Here is a 20,718-nt window from a genome sequence, read left to right as displayed (position 1 = left end):
GACCTTGAACTTTTCTGGGCCTTCCACCTATACCTGGCACAGGCCTTAGAACAGCCAGCCACGAGTCTGGGCGCAGAAAGTAGCCAAGACCATTGTGAGATGGGGCAGAGGACAGGCTTCAGCAAGTTCCTGGTGATTAATAACTTTTTACATGAGTGGCTAGTGTCTGTCCCCTCTGTCCCCATCATTTGGCTAGTCAGTTGGCAAAAGCCCTGATTGTTGTTCATATCCTGGCCCACGTGTCAAGCTGCCTGGCAGGCTCAGGCTGTTACATGGCAAGCTCAATGTGCAGGGCTGCCTCCCTCAACCTCCCCAGAGATCTCTGGGGTTTCTGGGCTCCCCACTTGCCCCTGTGTACAAGACGGATGGGGTCAGAGACAGCTCTGTGAGGTCTTGCTTACATAGGTACAATCTCTGCAAAGGAAAGCGAAAACCCAGGGCTTGATTTTGTGCTTTTCAGGCCAGGCTTCCAGGACTGGCTTTAGGATAATCCTTCTTTTCCTCTTTAGCAATTTCCCCACACCCTTGCCTGCCCACCCACAGTAGATTAAAGGAACTGAGAACATCCTAAGCCCCAGATGGAAAGATGCCAGAACTGTGAGAATGTTGCTCTTGACTTTATAAGATGGTCAACATCGATCTGAAGAAATATGATCTGACATGGAAAAAGCTCATGGGATTTCAGAAATTACCAAATTTGCTATGAGAAAGTTACTTGTCCTAAAAAAAAAAAAAAAAAAGAAGAAGAAAAAAAAAGGATTCCTAGTCTGTCATAGTTTAAGTTTCTTTGTTTGGTTTGTATATTGAGAGGGAAAAAAAATTTTTTAAGTAGCTTTAACTTGTTCTGCAAAGAATATGAAAGTTAAATCTTCTTTACACATATGAAATATTATTATAGACTAAGAGAATTAGAACTTATTTACAACCACACCCTAAATGTATGTAATAAAGCAAATGCTGTTTTCTTCAGAGAAGCCCCCTGGGCGATAGAAACTTATTCTAACCAAGCCCTGAAGGCACCTGCCCAGAAATGATCTGGATCTATCCTTTCTAAATTCCCCCCAGAATCCCAGGATGGCCCACAAAAACACCAGCTGGCTGGGAGTAGACATGCATCTTATTCCTGGCCCTTCTTTGGTTTACAGTTTGACTGTAAACAACGCTAGATTGTTTCCAGAAAGCGAATCTACCTTCAGAGGACAATTGGCCACTATTCAGGATACTGATGAGAGAGGCCACAGTGAGGCACTTTCCAAAATATAATTCAAAAAAGTGCTGAATGAGAGACTCCTAACTCTGGGAAATGAACAAGGGGTGGTGGAAAGGGAGGTGGGCGGGGGGTGGGGGTGACTGGGTGACGGGCACTGAGGGGGGCACTTGATGGGATGAGCAGTGGGTGTTATGCTATATGTTGGCAAATTGAACTCCAATAAAAAAACAAAAACAAAAACAAACAAACAAACAAAAAACTGTTCCTACAGAAAAAAAAAACACAAAAAACAGAAAAGTGTTGGGTGATGGAAGCTTCATGTGAACAAGCCTATGGCTTCCCACAGGGAGGACCTTGATGGAGGGTGCTGGCTGAAAATCTAATTCAGATGTGTTTTCAAAAGCAGCTTTGAGGAGTGCATCTGACCTACGTGCAGTCAAGGTCTGGGCTCCCATGCCAACTGGGAAGAACAGAATTGGCTCTCCCTGACCAGAGGAATTTGATTGCAAAAGCGGGAGCTCTCATCCCCGGATGTATGTTCTAGATGGAACTCAAGTCATAGCTGAGAAAGAATCCCAAACTTTTGTCAATACTGAAAGCCTTCTTATGAATTAAGGGCTTTAAAATATTTTTATTAGTAAAGGAAAAATTAATCACGTATTAAAAAGATTGTATTTCATTAAAATGTACACGTGTAACAGTTAAATGCAGGCTCAGGAGGAAACTGAGTTTGATTCCATAAAAATGTTGGAGTTGCTGGAGGCACTTCTGGCAGTTTGTGCTGTCCTGTCTCAGCCTGTACTATACAGGTCCGTGGACTTAGGGTTCTATGTTTGTGGAAACAAGCAAAGTCAAGAGATTAGGAGTCAGGCACCTGTGAGGGCCTGTTGGAGACCTAGAGCAGGAGGGGAATGGGTCTTAGCTGTGTCCATCTGTCTGTCAATACACCTGCTTAGTTCCCTGAGCAGTCCCCAGAGGAATGCTTCCCGAGGGAATGAGCAGGTGATGGAAGCATTTGAAGAGAGGCAAAAAAAACCCCTTTCCAACCTTTGGTGACAGGCTGGTGTCACAGGGCACAGCCTGTTCAGCGGCAGGAGTTCCGCACTCAGAAGGACACATGCCTGGTTCAGCACTCTGCTCTTCCCATCTTGTAATTTTGCATGATTTGGCTCAAAGGACGCCAAGATCCATGTGCACGGACTCCTAAAAATTATGTAACTCATCCTGATTGTCAGTCACTCCCAAAATAACAACTTGGGTGCCTTAGGTGGTCCTGCTGCATCTGACAGAGGTCATGTGACTTCAGAAACTACTAAATTTATTCAGAGGAAGTCACTGGCCCTCAATAACAAAGGGGCTCTTACCAGATGTCCATTGAGAGATGAATGATATATATACCACATCTTCTTTATATATATACAAAATGGAACATTAGCCATCAAAAAATGAGATCTTATCATTTGCAACGGTGTGGTTGGAACTATAGGGTGTTATGCTGAGTGAAATAAGTCAATCAGAGAAAGACAATTATCATATTATATGTGAAATTTAAGAAACGACACAGAGGATCATAGGAGAAGGGAGGGGAAAAATAAAACAAGATGAAATTAGAGAGGGAGGCAAACCATCTTAATAATAGGAAACAAACTGAGGGTTGCTGGGGAGATGGGGTGGGGGATGGCATAACTGGGTGACGGGCATTAAGAGGGCATGTGATGTCATGAGCACTGGGTGTTATATAAGACTGATAAATCCCTAAATTCTACCTCTGAAACCAATAATATGTTGTATGTTAATTAATTGAACACTCCAGAAGTTCTCCTGCCATCCTTGATGACTCCCCCAGGTCCACATCACCCTGCTAGGAGTCTAGGCGCCATGTGAGCCTGCACCCCTAAATGCAGGTGAGCGGTTCACCCATCCGCAGCCAGTACGATGTCCTGCTGGACAGCCAGCCTGTGCTATCTCAGAGTCAGATGGACAGCTCACCTGGAGCTTTAGCTACTATCTCTAGAAGAGAACCTGGCAATTCCTGAGCATCTCTGACCAAGACTCTCCCTGTTCCTCTCAGTTGGGGATTTCAAAAAGGCAGAAGCTAGATCTTTGAGGAAAGACTAACCTTTAGCTAATTAGGACAAAAAGAGAAAAAGGCTGCTTACTAAGGCAAAAAAAAAAAAAAAAAAAGAATGAGAAAGGCAGGAAAATGTATGCTTCTTCCCCTACCCTCATTCTGTAGCTCTGTTGAGGAGGAAATGCTGAGCTACTGAGCCTGAGTTCGGGATGGGAGTCTACTGCTTATTCTAGAAACATCAAGGTCCTGTGAGCATGTCCACACCTATGGTCTTCTTAGGCACAGAAAGAGGCAGACAATCTGACTCCAGAGCCCAGACTCTTAACTCCTGAGTCATGAGAAGGATCTGGAGAAGAGAGAAGAGCAAGTGGAAAAGCCCTGAGGCAGGAAAAAACATGACGTGATCAAGGCACAGAAATAGCTATGGCAGTGATGGCGAAGATGGCAAGTTGTGGACCTGACCTTGGCAGACAAGGGAAGGAGATGGATCCCATTGTGGGACAGCAGGTCCCACTGGAGAGGTACGGCCTCCTCTGTGTGGCTGGGGATGCCACTCTGCTCAGGAACTGCAAAGGCCACTGTCACACTGATGCCCAGAGAAAGAAGAGACCCCCATTATTGACTGATGTTTCCAGGTGTGCTGGTAGGGTTGCAGTGATCCACTCCTTCCTGCTGGGCCTGGCCTGTGAGCAGCTGGGACACTGGCAGGCGGCATGCCCTGGAGTGGGAGCAGCCGGTGTCTCTGAGACGTAGCAGTGCCAGCTGGCTCACAGAATGCTCCAGGCACAACCTGCAAAGCCGCTGGGATTTCTACCCCACCTGCCCGCACATCTGCAGCTTCATAACCTTACCTCTCCACTTCCTGACTCACCAAAAAGCCACACTGGTGCTTCTCAGCTTCTAGGGCAAGAAAATACTGTAATGCGTCTGAGTGCAGTCATGGACGGTCCCTTCAGGCTCTATCAAGAAATAAATCCTGTAATTCCTGTGGATTGCAAAACAACAGTGAACACATCTTACGCACAGACTTTAATCATTTTACCGTTGACATTTGTTTTTACCTAATTTTTTAAGTAAATATATCTGTGTCAAGGACCACAACATCAAAACATAATTCTTTTTCTTTATGGACAAAGAAAGCATTCCAAATTTATGTACTGTGGAAACACTTCAACTATGTGTCAGATGCCATCATGATAAATCACATCACAAAAAGATGACTTACTTATTAAAGCATTTTTGAATAGATAATATATTCACATAGTTTAAAAAGTAAAACTATATATTTTTATATTTTATTTATTTATTTTAAAGAGAGAGAAGTGCAAGGGAGATGAGGAGCAGAGGGAGAGGGACAAGCTGATTCCCTGCTGAGCGCAGAGCCCGACGTGGGACCTGAGATCATGACCTGAGCCGAAATCGAAGTCGGACCCTTAACCAACTGAGCCATCAAGGCACCCCTAAAAAGTAAAACTATATTAAAATGTATGCAGAAAAAAATTTCTCCCCCATCCATCCCATAAGCCCCATAACCACTTCCTGAACCTGGTAGCTAATTTTAATTAGTACTCATTTATCCTTTACAGTTCCTGTATGCAAATACAAACAAGCAAAAATACATTCGTGTTCTTTCCCTTTTGCATGATAAGAAGCATCCTGCCTTGCTTTTTCCACTCACTGTGCTTTAGTGGTCTTTCCATATCATTCTCCTGAAAGCTCCCCAGTCTCTGTCACATCTGCATAGGAGACCGATGTTAGGATAGGCTGTTTGGTTGCACCAGTCCCCTGTGAAGGATCCTGGCCGACTCTTGTCTTCTGCTATTACAAGTGCTGCCGGATAAGCCCAATATCACCTCATTTCACACACATGCGGGCAGAGCTGTAGGATAGATTCTCAGAAGGGGAAGTGCTGGGCAAAGCTTCAGTCTCTTTCTAATTTTGGCACATGCTGCCAAAGTTCTATCATACTGGGCCTTCCCATCAGTAGTGAATGAGAGTACTTGCTCCCCCCCACCCCCCGCCTTTCCAATGTTGTTAACATTTGGGATCCTGCAGGGGAATGCTGGTAAATGTTTAACACCCTCCTCTAAAAAGCACCCCCACACACACACACATGAACACACAAAAATGGAAAAGCCCTGATTTGTAGTGTCTGCTGATTTCTGTGGGGTCACTACTTGCATGCAGGCTGATTTTAAACTACTGGTATAATGTCCCTGACCATGGATTTGAGAAGAGTCAGGCAACAGCACACATCGCATGCTACTTCCACTACACAGAACAAGAGACAGAGGTAGCCCAGGTAATACTGGGGATCCCTGGGTGGCTCAGTGGTTTAGCACCTGCCATTGGCCCAGGGCGTGATCCTGGAGACCCGGGATCGAGTCCCGCATCAGGCTCCCTGCATAGAGCCTGCTTCTCCCTCTGCCTGTGTCTCTGCCTCTCTCTCTCTCTCTCTGTCTCTCATGAATAGCACACATCGCATGCTATTTCCACTACACAGAACAAGAGTCAGAGGTAGCCCAGATAATACTGAAATGTAGCAATAGAATAAGGACATTTTGAGTTTTACTTCCTTTGTTTTTAATTATAATGTATGAATTATAAGGTTATATAATTGAAATCTTAGTAATAGCTGCATTTAATGACTGGCTTGCTAATATTCCTGAACCTTTAATAATTGGTTCCTGTGGGCTCATTAGAGCCAGCTTTGGTTTACTACTGGAATTTTGCCAACCCTAAAGGTAGAAAATGCTATCTTCATAGTTTTAATTTTTATTATGGTGGCTTTATATGTCTAAGAACCATTTGCATTTCCTTTTCTGTGCAATGTCTCCTTGTGTTCCTTGCTCATTTGTTTGTTGGGTTTTGTTCTTTCTCTTATTGATTTCTAGGAGCTCTTTATACATTATAGCAATTATCTCTTGCCTAAGTTATGAATTGCAATGTTCCCCCCTAGTTTGCTGTTCATCTTTTGTGTCTGCCCATGGTATATATATATTTTTTGCCATGAAAAAGTTGTGTTTTTTAAAAAAGATTTATTTATTTATTTGAGAGAGAGAGAGAAAGAGTAAGTGCATGGTTGGGGAGGGAGAGGGAGAGAGAGAATCCCAAGCAGACTTTCCACTGAGAGTAGAGCCTGATGTGGGACTTGATCTCATGACCCTGAGATCATGGCCTGAGCCAAAATCAAGAGCAAGAATTAGAAGCAACAGGATTATATAATTAAAATTTTCTAATCCTGAGTCTCACATATACCAGGTTCTTGTTCTCTAAGCAATCTATACAATTCCTGCATCCTGTTGACATTGTTATATTGGAATTTGCCTTTTTCTTTTGAGCCAGGTCCTTTTTTATAACCCTTCTCACTCTGTGATACCACTAAGATGCATGATATATGAAAGATAGGCCTGGCACACTTCAGCTAGAAGGAAGTGCACATATAGGAATCATAACCTATCTATCAGGTGCTATATTACTAGTTCCGTGGCAGTTAACCCCAGCACTTTTCTCTAGTATTATTTCCAACATGGGGAGTGTCTTCACTAGTATTTGTCTTCCCATGTGGGCATGTCCTGCTCAGTCCACCTCTCTCCATTGGACACAGAGGGCCCAAGGATCCAAGTAGGATGTTGGTGCATGGTTTGGATTCCAGAAATGCTAGTTGAATCACCAGCTGCAGAGGCATGGACTCCACCAGTGGATTTTCATCAGCATCCACACCATCCTTGACAATCCCCTTTAACATTGAGTGTCAGCATCCACACATTTCCAGGGTTCCTGGAGAAGCCACACGTGTGGTTTGGATGCTGTGATGTTAGAATGCAGGTGCGTCTGAAAGCCACCTGACTGTTTATAAAGAACTTTTATTTTCAGCATCTCATTTTTGGTCCAGACTTTAGAAATGAGGAAACTCGTCCTCAGATACAAGAGATTTGTCCAAAGTGACCCAGTTGCTCCTCTAGCTTTGGGCACTGCATCTGGCACATGCTCTGTCCTCAGTGAAATGAGGAGCATTTGAGATGACATGATTTTCCCAACTCCCATCCCAGTGTCCGTGTCATGGTCCCATGACAGGCATGACTCAAGACGGCTGGTTTTCTTCCTGAGGCACTCTACAGGGGATCATTGGGAAGAGCCCTGATCATTCATGCCAGAGCTCTGCCCACATATCCCAGTCTCCCTGGCTCAGTAGACCTCATCGTCTCAACATTCGCCATCAGAAATGCATATGATAACAATAATACCCAGCAATTTTTGAGGGCATTCTGTATGCCAGTGGATGTCTATGTGTGTAGGCCTCACTCAGCCCCGTTAGTATTATTGCTGTGTCATTTTATAGAGATGGAAATTGAAGCTTCAAGAGGTTATAGAACTAGTGCAAGCCAGACCAAGGAAATGGTCCAGCCAGGCGGAGATACAGATCTATAGGGACCCACCGGGATTTTCGGGCCCCACTTGGGATTTCCAAACACATTCTTGTTTTATAATCTGCAGACACAGAAGTCCTCATTTGACAGAGGCCACATTCCTTTACATTGTAGGAAATGCAATGACAGTGAATCACCATTGGGGGAGAGCTCTGATCCCCCCTTTGTGGCCACCCCTGCTCTGAGGCTGTGCTGCCCACTTGTGATGGAGACAGCCTTGAAATTCTCTGTGTCTACGGGAAGGAAGGAGAGGGATTTTGTTTTTCACTTTTGCTGCCATAACTAATTTTATTTAGGAGAGCATTGTGTCTTTGGAGAGAGAATTGTAAACAGCAAGAGAATAAGAGGACTTCAGAATGAGCTTGTGTGTGCTCCAGACTTCCGCCAGCTCATGACAGCTTCCTGACCCCAGCAGACTGGCAGCCCCTGGGCTCATGGGACAGATGTTGGCTAGGGGCCAGTGTCTGAGCAGAATGGCCTGGGCTGGACAGTGATTCTCCCCAGCCAGTGTGGCAATGAGCCCATTCCTGAGAAGGCGCCTTGGCTTGGAAAAACACACTGTGGGTTAGACATTGGCATTGGGAGCAGGGATCTGAGGCCAGAGACATGGCCAGGCATCCTCTGGGAGACCCGGCTTTGCTGCTGGGCTAGTGCATGTTCTCAGGAGAACTGGGCCCAACTTAGGAAATGTCCTATCACTCAAGAGGAAATCTGATGCCTAAGAACTGATATAATTGGGAGACTGATAAAAATTAGACTGAGAAGTGGAAGGCCTAAATGAGGAGCCATAATGTTTACTTTTCCTTCAAAATGCCTTCCCTCTTGCTTATCTCTGATTGTGAATACAACATATTCATCCAAGAAAACTTGGAGCAGTAAATAGAAATCTCTCATAATCATTTCACTTGGAGATTTCACTTCTATTTTTTTAACTCCTACTTTTTTAAAGACTATATCCTACTGATCATTTTATCAGGAACACGAAATCAGATTAATTGAGACCTCTGATTCAAGACACACTTTTATGATCAATGGCTTTCTTTTTTTGTTTGTTATTTTTAATAATGAGCATTCCCCACCCAAAATGAAAACTAGGTTCTTTCTAATGATCTATAAAACTTTTGGGCTCATTTTTTTTCCCTACACATACACATCTCTCTGTCTACATGGCCTTTTTAAACTTTTTTTTTTTTTTTTTTTTTTTGCTTATTCAAGTACAAGCTGTACACACACCTTTGTGTGCCTCTCAGGGGGTTTTTGGTGGTGAAATTTCATCACTCAGGTTGTTTTCCACTGTACTGCCCTTTGGATCTCAAAATGGACTGCCCATTTATCTCTTTCTGTGCAAGGGCAGGCAGGGTTGGGAGAGGCACCAGAATACATCCCCTCATTTATCTCTGGGGCCGTAGCAAAACCACCTCCCCCAAGCTCAGGCAGGTGTCGGGTCAGTTTGTCCTTGAGGATCTTCCATAAAGGAGAGGTTTCAGTGTCTACTGTGGCCTCCATAAACTGCTGTGGTCAGACATGCGTCTTTGCATCTGAACCACCACTGCCCGATTTATGAAATTCACATGGCTTTAAAATTACTTGGTAGAAATTTAAAAAGCTGTTATTCACCATCATGTGCTTCCCAGCCTTCTCCAGAATGTACTTTTCTTTCTGTCTTGTTTCTTGTCATTGATTTCATACTTTGGCTGTTCTTCTCTCTATTATTTCTCTTTAAGTTTTAGATCAGGACTTTGGGCATGTTCACACCCCAGACCTCACTAGGGAGGCAACTCAGCATCCCCCATGAGCCAATAGATCTGGTTCACAGCTGTGGGAGAATTTCTCCCTTCGTCCCCACTCCCCATCCTCTTGTTTCCTCTGTTACAGATTTTCCCATCTCTTCCTTCCTCACGTCCCTATGCCTCTCCTTCCAACCAGGGTTTGCGGTAGACAAGTGTCCAATATTGGATGAGTCACATGCTGTATCCTGTGAAAGTCTTGTCTTATGGATGCCAGAAGCTACTGGTGAGTGCAAGAACAACTTTGATGCTCATTTGAGATTGATAGATATCAGGCAAATAGTAAAAGTTTCTTGACTTTGCTGCAAATAAATGATTTAAAAAATCAACAAATGCAAAAACAGAGATTTTAAAAATCCAACATACAAATACCCAAAACAAAATCCTTTCCTATTATGGTTAGTATTTCTGCCAAACTCAACTTGGGCTTTTGACTTTCCAGATGCTCTTGCATAGGGCTCAGTTTTGTTCCTCTTTGATTATGTGCTTTCCTTGTGCCCATCTTTGCACATGTACTAGCCTCATCTGAAACCGGTCCAGATCGCCCCTGTACAGGCATGTTAAGGTCAGGCCAGGCCAAGCCTGGACACAGACGAAGGAAGTGAGTGGGAGACCCTGAGGGGAATTTTGTTGGATCTGTGAGCTTGTTGCATCGTCCAGGCCCTCTGATATATCCAGAGGAGACAGACCTGAGTTCTGGCCCAGACCTGCCACTTATTAGCTGTGCAAACTTGGGACAGTCAGCCAACCCATCCAAGGCTTTGTTTCACACAGATCAAGTGGATAATGGTTCCCACATTGTCACATTGTCGTGATGGATGAAACAAGATCATGTATGTCACATGTCACCAGGGTAACTGGCAAAAAGAAATATTGACCACTGTTCTTATTATCAACAATGATAACAACACTAGAGGAAAGCCTCCACTCACCCCAGCCCCCTACCCCGGGGCTCACAGGCACCATGTAGCTTGCACAGGCCATCTACCCCATCTGGATGCCAGTCTCCTGGTCTCTTGCTCCTGCCCCTGTTCCTGGCCTGTTTTCTCCTTTTATTTGAGGAGTTCTATCAATGCTCCCTCCCACTGAGCTCTCCCACTGCTTGTGCCTTCACCTCCAGGTTGGCCTCCTAGATTCCTACCCAGAGCTGGCACTTTTCAGCCATCTCCTGACACCTCTATGCAGCTTCATTTCTGGTGACTTATTCTGCTCTGTGCTCCCAGACCCCCAGGGGCATGTCCTAGTCCTTGTACAGATCATGGGTCTAGACAGCAAGGGGATTGAAGACAGGAATTAGGGTGTCCTCATCCCATTCTCCAGTCCCTGGCAGGGATCTGGCTGGAATGCACGATGCACTGGATGAAAGCAAGGAGAGGAGGTGGATGGGTAGTTCTTTCTTTGTTGAATCCAACTTTAATAAAATGTTCCTTTCTAGTTGCAAGACCAGAGCAACTCATGTCAAACATCTTTTGCATTTTAAAATCTTTGTTTCTCTTAATGATCCCTCAAATCAAGCCAAAAATATGTCTACCTTTTGATAGTTTCATTAATTTCCTTTCAAATCATTTCATTTGGATTCTATGCAATTCAGGTGAACAAATATTTCCACATTACTCATTATATGTTGGGTATTACTATGCACACGTGACTGAGAGAGGATGGTCAGAGTTTCTGCCAGGACAGTATTCACATCCTATAAGGGAGCAAGATGGTGAGCACAGATCCGTAAGCACACAGGGTAATTTAATTTTAATAAGAGCTACCCCAACCACCATCCACCACCACAAAAGAGTCAGAGTAGAATAGCAGGCTGTGAGGGGTGGTGATGTGTGTGTATGGAGAAGTCCTGAATGGTGAGGGCAGCTGCCCCCTGGGGATCTGGGGAAGAGCATTCTAGAGGAGTGGCAAGCATGAGGCTGTGGGATCGCAGAGAGTCAGTGTGTTTGAGGGACAGAAAGGAGGCCAGTGGGCCAGAGCACTGAGGAAGGGGGCCAGGGTGAAGAGGTAAACCAGCGTCGCGATTGCGAGGACTGCCGCATTTTCCACTGCCCAGACGGAGGACCCCCTTTGGACTCAGAATGTGGGTGCTGACAGCTACGCTGAATCCCAAAGCCATGAGCATCCATGGCAAAGAGCCATTTCTGGGTGGCATCTCTGTAAACAACACAAAAAAATGAAAAGAATGCCATCGTCCAAATCAGTGAAAATGGATAACAAATTGAAAGAATTTAAAAGCAAACACTTTGGGGAAGCACTTTTCCTTCAGTAGCCTACTATCATGATGTCTGCAAAGCTGCAAAAGGACATTAAAGCTCTGGGAGGGAGCATTGATAGAACTCCTCAAATAAAATAAAAGGAAGCAAAATTGGCACCAACCGTGGGTCTGTTTTTCTGTCGTAGCAGGTTCAGAATGGGCACGTGCGGCTGACAGCGCTGCGCCTCATCCCAGACGTGCTGGACACTCATCTCAGGAAGGCTCCAGACCCCATGTGTACAAACAGAGGAAAGGTTTTAGTTGAGAAGCTACGAGGGACCATGAATGAGATGCTACCTGAACAGCAGTAGCAGCAACAGCAAAGACTTGTATTTCGTGGAGAAGTCAGACACTTCTAGAAGAGCTGCGGGGAACAAAGACCATGCAGGGAAAACAAGTCCTAAACTTAGAAAGTTCTTTTGTGAAGGGAGAAGACATGGGCGGAAGGCAGAGGCACTGCACTGTCAGCTGAGCAACTGCTTTTTGTAAATCACTCTCTTCTGGAGCTCTGCATTTTTTTTAAATGTAGATAAGCAGCCTAGCATCCAAAGCAAACTCAGCTTAAGCTGAGAATCCAAACAAACCATAAAGATGCTGGTACCTCAGTTCAAATCCAAGTGAAAGCAAAGAACAAAAGGAAGCAATGTTGCTTGTGAGAACATGTTGATTTCAAACTAGCTTTTTTTTTTCTATTTCTTTTTTTAAGATTTTATTTATTTATTCACGAGACAGACACACACATACACACACACACACACACACAGAGAGAGAGAGAGAGAGGCCGAGACATAGGCAGAGGGAGAAGCAGGCTCCATGCAGGGAGCCTGATGTGGGACTCGATCCTGGGACTTGATCCTCGGGCTTGATCCCAGGACTCCAGGATCATGCCCTGGACTGAAAGCAAGCGTTAAACCACTGAGCCAGCCAGAGATCCCCAATTTTAAGCTGGCTTTCTAAATTGCCTACACTGACACTTTGGATGGAGTGGCCTGTTGTAGTCAAGGTATTTATTCTTTTGTGTGTGTGGAATAAGGAGGAAATGCACCTAAAAAATGAATTTAAAATGAAGCTTTAGATATCTTCCACACATGATCAAATTATAAAAAATTGAACCAAAAGACCAGCTACAGTTATGACATACTTTTCAGAATGAATTCTAGAAAATTAATGTGGTGTGGGTGAGAGAGCAAGTCTTTGGGTATTAAAAAACCCAGGAACTGAGCAAAAGCACATGTTTATTCCAGAATCGCCCCATAACCTCCAAGTAACAAGTGCTGCATGTTGAATTCAACTTTAAAAAATGGCAAGGAGAGCAGTACACAGCCCTCTCCACATGCTGAAATACAGGCACATTCTTAATGCTTTTAAATATGAAATAATTACAAACAAAATGACTTAGAGAAACTATAAGCATCAATGCAAGTTTCTGACTTCAGTTGGGAAAACAGTGCATCTCACCTCAAACAAAAGGCAGACACTGTGCTTTCTCCCAAAAAGGAACTGAAGAAAAATGACCTTTATTCCACACTTCCATGTGGTTCTGATCTAATAGCATGACAGATTGTGGAAAACCACCTAAAACTTCGAGCAAAGACCCTTCCCCATATTCTTCTTAAGAAGCCCAGTGAATGTGCACTAGGAAAGTGGGTGGTTTATTTTCCATGAGATGCATTGGGAGGGGAGGAAATAAAAGAAGAAAATCTGAAGCCCAATGTGAAATCAGACACAAGTAAGAGACCTTCTTATCACAGATGAAGGAAAGAGATTAGTAGCTCACCAGTGCATTCCTTGATAGAATGATTTCAAAGCAGATAGGAGAAATCAGAATTTTAGGATTTCACAAGCTCTGCTGAAAATAATTCTACACATGATGTTTTAGATATAAGAAAATTAGAATAGTCTGTTGGCAATCTTTTTTTCCTCTTCAGCTTCAGTGTTTGCTGGATGTTAGTTCCAGTCAAAATGAAGTAGTTCCATTCCTCCCAGGTTTCTTCTCTTGCAAACAGAAATATCCTTGGACATAACACAGCAAACGGGAAGTCTCTGAAAGGGGGCAAGAAGGTGGACTGCCCAGGGATGTCAAGACTTGAGGAATGACATGGCGGGGAGTTCAGTTTGTTTATTTTCCTTCTAAATGGGACAAAGTGCTGGAGAAGTTTGTAACTCAGAACCACCAACAGATACAAGCAAGAAAAAAAAAAAGCTCCACGAAAAGCCTGCTTCCCCCAGCCAAAAGACTGGGAAGTGAGCAGCACTTCCTAGCAGCACAGAAAATCTTTGCATAGTACCCCACCCAACACCAAACACCTACAGAAAACCTGTCTGCTGTTCCATGATGAGAGTAGTACTGATCTATAAGTTCCGTGTCCTGTAGGTGGAATCATCACTAGATTCTGATCCTTCTGCTGGGGGGTTGCTCTCCCATCTCCCCACCTGGCAGAAACAGACAGTGCTCTGATTCCCCCCACTGCGAAACCGAGTGGGGAACAGATCTTCTATACTTCCACCCCGCAGAAGCAAGTTGTAATGGTTCTTCCTCAATATAATTTTGAAAACTCCTGAGAAGTCTTACCCAGTGTCCTGTTCTTCTTCCTTCTTGAAGTGCTAGACTCCTTCTGTTATCATTTTCTTTCTGTTTAGAGATTCCTTCAGTCATTATTGAGAATTATGCCCCCGAGGACAGATTTTCTCGTGAAGTGTCCTTTCATCTGAGAAGGTCTTGGTTTTCCCCTTCATTCCTCTAAGATATTTTTGCTGGGCATATAATTTGGGATTGCCAATTTTAAAGGTTTTGTTTTTGTTTTTGTTTATCAAACTTGAATAATGTGGTGCCACTTCTTTCTGGCTTCCATGATTTCAGAGGAGACATCACTACTATTCACATTGTTGCTCCCCTGTAGATAATGTCTCATTTTCTTTCTAGCCTCTTTCAAAATTGTTTGTCTTGGGTAATCTGAAGTTTAATTATGATACATCTTGGCAGATAAGGTCCTCCAGCCAACCAGCCCTCCTTATCATGGGGGTCAGGCACAGTGCCCACTTACGTCTGAATAGCAGGCTTCAGACCCTTGCCAGCCTATGGGATTATTAAAACATGTTAATCACATCATCCCACAGGATACAGTGATCACCTCATACTCTTGTTACTACAAAGCCTGCCTCCCATGGCCCCTTCTGGTTCACTGTACTCCAGACTATACACTGGAGTCCAGGTGGTCCTGAGTCCTCCTTCCTGGGATGTGAGTGTAAGTTGTTGACAAACTGTGTTAATTTTATCTGACTTGTGTTGGGTGTTAGGTGTTCTGCCATTCCTATAACAGTAGGATGGGAATCCCTCACCAATGGAGTGAAAAGGAGGTGTTCAGCATGGATGGAAATGGAGAGTCTTATGCTGAGTGAAATAAGTCAATCAGAGAAAGACAATTATCATATGGTTTCACTCATATGTGGAATATAAGAAATAGTGAAAGGGAGTATAAGGGAAAGGAGGAAAAGTGAATGGGTAAAAATTAGAGAGAAAGACAAGCCATGAGAGACTTCTAACTCTAGGAAACAAAAAAGGGTTGCAGAAGGGGAGATAAGTGGGGGGGATTGGGTAACTGAGTGACAAGCGTTAAGGAAGGAACATGATGTGATGAGCACACTGGGTATTATATGTTGGAAAATTGGGGGAAAAAAGTGTTCAAAGCAAGTGTAAATGATCTAAATTCAACAATTAAAAGCCAGAAATTGGCAGGATAAAGAGCGATGACAATAACAACATCAAAACTCCCCATGCAACAACTTGTCTTATATGTTAATTTATAAGATAAATTTAAAATTTAACCATATAGGTGGATTGAAAGTAAAAGAATGGAAAAAATATACCATGGAAACATTAAGTAAGAAAAGGTGGGTGTGTTAATATCAGATTAAGTAAACTTTATCAGAACAAAAGAATACTGAGGACAAAGAGGGACATTGCTTAGTGAGAAGAGAGTCAGTACACCAAGAACATAGCGATTTTAAACATAAATGCAGGGCAGCCCAGATGGCTCAGCAGTTTAGTGCCACCTTTAGCCCAGGGTGTGATCCTGAAGACCTGGGATCAAGTCCCATGTCAGGCTCCCTGCATGGACCCTGCTTTTCCCTCTGCCTGTGTCTCTGTCTCTGTCTCTCTCTCTGTCTCTCATAAATAAGTAAAGTCTTTTTCAAAAAAATAAAAACATAAATGCACCAAACACCAGAGCTTCAAAATAAATAAAGCCAAGCTGATAAAACTGAAAACACAATTATAGTTGGAGAATTTAATATTCCTCATTCAGCAACTTAAAAAGCTATTATAAAGAAGTTTTTGACAAGGGTATAGAAGACCTGAATAATACCATCAACCGGGATCCCTGGGTGGCGCAGCGGTTTAGCGCCTGGCTTTGGCCCAGGGCGTGATCCTGGAGACCCGGGATCGAATCCCACATCGGGCTCCCAGTGCATGGAGCCTGTTTCTCCCTCTGCCTATGTCTCTGCCTCTCTCTCTCTCTCTCTCTCTGTGACTATCATAAATAAATAAAAATTTAAAAAAAAAATACCATCAACCAACAGGATCTAATTGACATTTACAGAGCATTCTATCCAATGGTAGCAAGATACACAATTTTTTTCAAGCATTCATGGAACATTTACCAAGATAGACCATATTCTGGGTCATAAAACAAACTTTAACATTTGAAGCAATTGGAATCATATAGAGTATGTTCTCTGACCACAATGGAATCCAGCTGGAAATTGGTAACAGACAATTAACAGTGAATTCTCAGAACACTTAGAAATTCATTTGTCAAAGATGTAGTCTCGAGGGAGATTAAAAAGTACTTAATTCTGAATGAAAATGGAAACACAAAATATCTAAATCTCTGGGATGCTACTAAAGCAGCACCAAAAGGGACATTTAGCAGAAAAGATTTCAAATTAGTAATCTAAATTCGTACCCACCAGAGAAAAAGAACAGCAAAATAAACCCAAAGCAGAGCAGAAGGAAGGAAATAATAAAGAACATAAATTAATGAATTTGAGAACAAACAATAGAGAACAATCAATGGAAGAAAAGCAAGCTGGTTCTTTGAAAAGATCAATAAAATTGATAAACTTCTAGCAAAATTGTTGATAAAAAGAGAGAAGGCACATTTTACCAATACCAGAAATAAAATACTGAACTCAACTACAGATCTTGCTGTCATTTAAGAATAACATGGGAATGCTAAAGCAATTTTACACAATTCAACAGCTTCGATGAAATGGACCAAATTCTCTAAAACACAAACACATAATTCTCCAGTATGAAATAGATAGCCTTAATATTCCTGAATCTATTAAATAAATTATATCTTTAATTTAAATCTTCCAAAAAAAGAAAATGTCAGGCCCAGCTGGTTTTACTTGAAATCTCTAGTAAACATGTAAAAAGTGGAACATGGATTTAAACATAAATTTTAAAAATATAGGATATTTAAAAGGAAACATAGGAGAAAATCTTCAGGATCTAAAGCTAGGCAGAGTCTTAGATATAACACCAAAAGTGCCATCCACAAGGAGAAAAAAAAAAACCAATACACTGGAATTCATCAAAATTAAAAACTTTTGTTCCCTGAAAGATTCTGTTAGCAAGATAAAAAGACAGGTTGCCACCTGGGAGAAAATATTTTCAGACATCCATCTGACAAAGGTCTTCTATCTAGAGTATGTAAAAATCTCTCAAATTCAACAGTAACAGATAAAGAATCCAGTTAGAAATGAGGAAAAGACATACACATACATTTCACCAGATAGGCTATAGAGGTGGCAAATCAGCCCATGAAAAGATGTTCAGTATCACTGGCCTTTAGGGAGATGCACATTAAAATCATGACACTAATGCTACACACCTAATCCTAATGAAATTGCTAAAAACAAAAATAAGGACATATCTAAATGCTGGCAAGACTCTGGAGAACCTGGATCACTCCTGCATTGCTGGTGGAAATGAAAAATGTAATAACTACTCTGGAAAACAATTGGCAGTTTCTTAAAAAAACTAAACATGCACTTACCATATGTCTAGGAAATTATATTCCTGGGTATTTAAGGCAAAGAAATGAAAATATGTGTTTGCAAAAAAAACCCAGAAAAACAAAAAACTGTACCATAATGTTTAATGGCAGCTTTATTCACATTAGTCAGAAACTGGAAACAAGCCAGATGTCCATCAATAGGTGAACAGTTCAACAAACAGTAGTACATCCATACCACTAGAGTACCACTCAGCTGTAGAAAGGAGCAAACTGTTAACATACACAACAACCTGAAGGAATCTTCAGAGGATTATGCTAAGTAAAAAACAAAACAAAAGAAAAAAACCCACAAAACAAAAAACAACCCTCAAAGGTGACATATCATATTATTGCATTTATATAATATTCTTGAACGGACAAAACTGTGGAAATAGGGAACTGATTATAGGATGTCGGGGATTAAGGAGTGGGCTGGCCGGGGGGAGCAGAGTGGTGGTGGATGGAACTTGGCAACACAGGGCATCTTGCTGTGATGAGTCTAGTCTCTATCTTGACTGTACCAATGTCAATGTACCAGCAGTATATTTTACTACACTTTTACAAGAGGCTACCATTGGGGAAGACTTGGTAGAGAGTACATAGGGTGCCTGCATTATGTTTTACAACTGCACAGGAATCTATACATATTACCTCAAATTAAAAGTTTAACTTTTAAAATGCTGAATAAGAGCAGGCCCTGCCATAGTCTTCCCCCATAGAGCTATTTTTATCTTTTTCGGTTGTATTTCTTTGAGATTGACTTCCATATTTTTCTGGATGTTTTGATTGTTGATCTTTGGTTTACTAATTGAAGACAATTGGAGATCAATCTATAGCTATTGATACTTTATGGTAGTTGAGAACTTAATTATTGTGGCAAAATTTTAATTTAAAATTTAATCGCTGGGGCTTTGAGTGTTCTGCTTTCCACACTGTCTGTTTTCTCTGTGCCTCTGTTGTTCTGTTTGTTTGTTCTGGGGTTCTCACACTGAGACCTTTTCTCAGTGTGGGCTGCCCCGGGACTCTGTCTTCTTATTTGTGAATTTACTGCAAGTTTGAATGGCATCCCTGTGTGACTATGGGGTAGGGAGAGGGCAGGTTTGTTGGCAGGTAGGCTTCACTGAAGGAGGTTGGCCTTTAGTTAGTGGACCCCAAGTGTCGGAATTGGACATTCTCTGCCCTGCCAGGGGTGAATTTAGGGCAGATGGGATGGCACCTTCTGGCTTCTCAGTGCTGGGCCAGGGTCAGAGAGAGGTTGCAGTGTGTTCAGCCATACTCCTCACATCTGATCATGACTGGGCACCGTGGGCCATCTCCTCTCCTGGTGGGATGCCTGGCCTTGTGGGTTAAGGAGGGCATCTAGAGGGTCTGCGGCTCCATATGCAGACTGTCTTCCAGGTCCTATTTCTGTTAGCACCCCCTTTTCCTCAGGAACCTGGCACTCCTGCAGTCTGGAGGGTCTCCACCCTTCCTGTTGGAGCCTTCTCTCTGCAGGCATGTAGGTGACACTTCCTCACTCTCCTTCCCCAAATTTTCCTCCTGTTCTCTTTTCCAGTTAGTGGGTGACACCTCTGTTTGTTTGAATACTATTCATCATTTTGGTGGGGTTTGGGAAAGGAGAGGAGATAAATGTGTGAGTCTATGATCTTTGTCTGTAGTAAGTTGAACAACTGCCACAATTTCCTGTGTTCTAAGATGCCATTGTTCATTCAATCGCAGCATATCCAGAGCAAAAGGAACAGTTACCACATCAAATGTTCACATCTATTATGAGATGCATTCTGATTTTAAAACAGCAAAATGTTCTTGAACTTGGGAGAGCGTGGTAAGCTCGAACTTCCCTTCATGCCTGAACTTCCCGTTTATTTTGTCTTCCTTGTAGACTGGGTGAATGCTTCTCTGAGAAGACAAGCAAACAAGAAGAACAGAGAGTTGGGAGGAATAAAGAAGGCAGCAAGGGCTGCTCATACGGCTGCTCCCCTCCCCCTCCACTGTGAAATTCACTGTTTCTTCCCTTTTCCCAGAAACAGCAATCTACCAAACTTGTAGGAATTAAATTTAAATACAAAGAATCTAGAGTCTGAATTGGGCCAAAGCCAAGCGCGCTGACATGCAAGCATGCAGGGTGAAGTGGTGGAGGGATGGCTCTGGGCAGGAGTCATCTAGGGGCTTGGTTGTCTTCAGTCCCCTGAGACCTGATAGTGTGACCCATCCCCCTGCGACCTTGGGCAGTATTGTTTTTGGTTGGATACTAACCAATCCTCAGCCACCACAAGTGGAATGTTTAAAATGTGGAAAATCTTTATATTGAAACTGCACAAAGGGCAAGGGTCATGTGAGGGGAGTGGGGTTGGAGGGCATCCACTAGACGAGATCAGTCAGTGTCTTATTACACCATAAGAGCAAGGCCAAGCCTGAGTCTAAACAGAGAAGGAGATGTGTATTTAAAAGATAAGATGGAGAGTAGGCTGGGATGGCCTCCCTGAAACTTCTGGAGAGGCAGTGATGGTCCATCCTGGAAGGAGGGTGCAGCTTTGTCTATCTTGGTACAGAAGAAAAGTATCTCCAAAGAAGAGAAAGTGCATGTTCCTCTTCAAAGTGGAGATCTCTGGGAATATTGATTTCAGTGTATTCTTAGCAGGAATTCTGTGTAAGAGTAGAACTGTGGGTGCCATTTTTTGGCTTCTTTTTTACTTATTTGTAGTTCCCACATGTTCTATCATGAGCATGGGATACTTTGGTCACAAAAGAGTAAAGCAATGCAAAAAGAAATTTTGAATCTTGCATATCTTGCCTTGGTTTGGCCCTTGGAGCCCAGTTTTCTTGTTTGTAAAATGGGGATGACGACAATGCTACCAAACTCATAGGCTGAGTGACAGGTGATCATAAGCACTTGGCTCATCG

General features: G+C 42.9%; 1 long non-coding RNA gene across 2 annotated transcripts; it reads left to right on the top strand.

Moving 5' to 3' along the window:
• The first annotated feature begins 4,707 nt into the window (after positions 1 to 4,707).
• LOC119869744 lies at positions 4,708 to 19,886 on the top strand. 2 transcript variants are annotated; one of them, XR_005371878.1, is made up of 3 exons: positions 4,708 to 4,748; positions 9,638 to 9,724; positions 19,697 to 19,886. It is a non-coding gene; the product is annotated as an uncharacterized LOC119869744 (long non-coding RNA). The 2 variants fall into 2 exon arrangements; XR_005371877.1 differs by lacking the exon at positions 19,697 to 19,886 and adding an exon at positions 11,899 to 12,548 and having other exon boundaries at positions 4,710 to 4,748.
• Positions 19,887 to 20,718: the final 832 nt, after the last annotated feature.

This window comes from Canis lupus, chromosome 17 (assembly GCF_011100685.1).
Source record: "Canis lupus familiaris isolate Mischka breed German Shepherd chromosome 17, alternate assembly UU_Cfam_GSD_1.0, whole genome shotgun sequence".
Taxonomy (NCBI): domain Eukaryota; kingdom Metazoa; phylum Chordata; class Mammalia; order Carnivora; family Canidae; genus Canis; species Canis lupus.
This window is presented reverse-complemented; position numbering and strand designations above follow the sequence as displayed.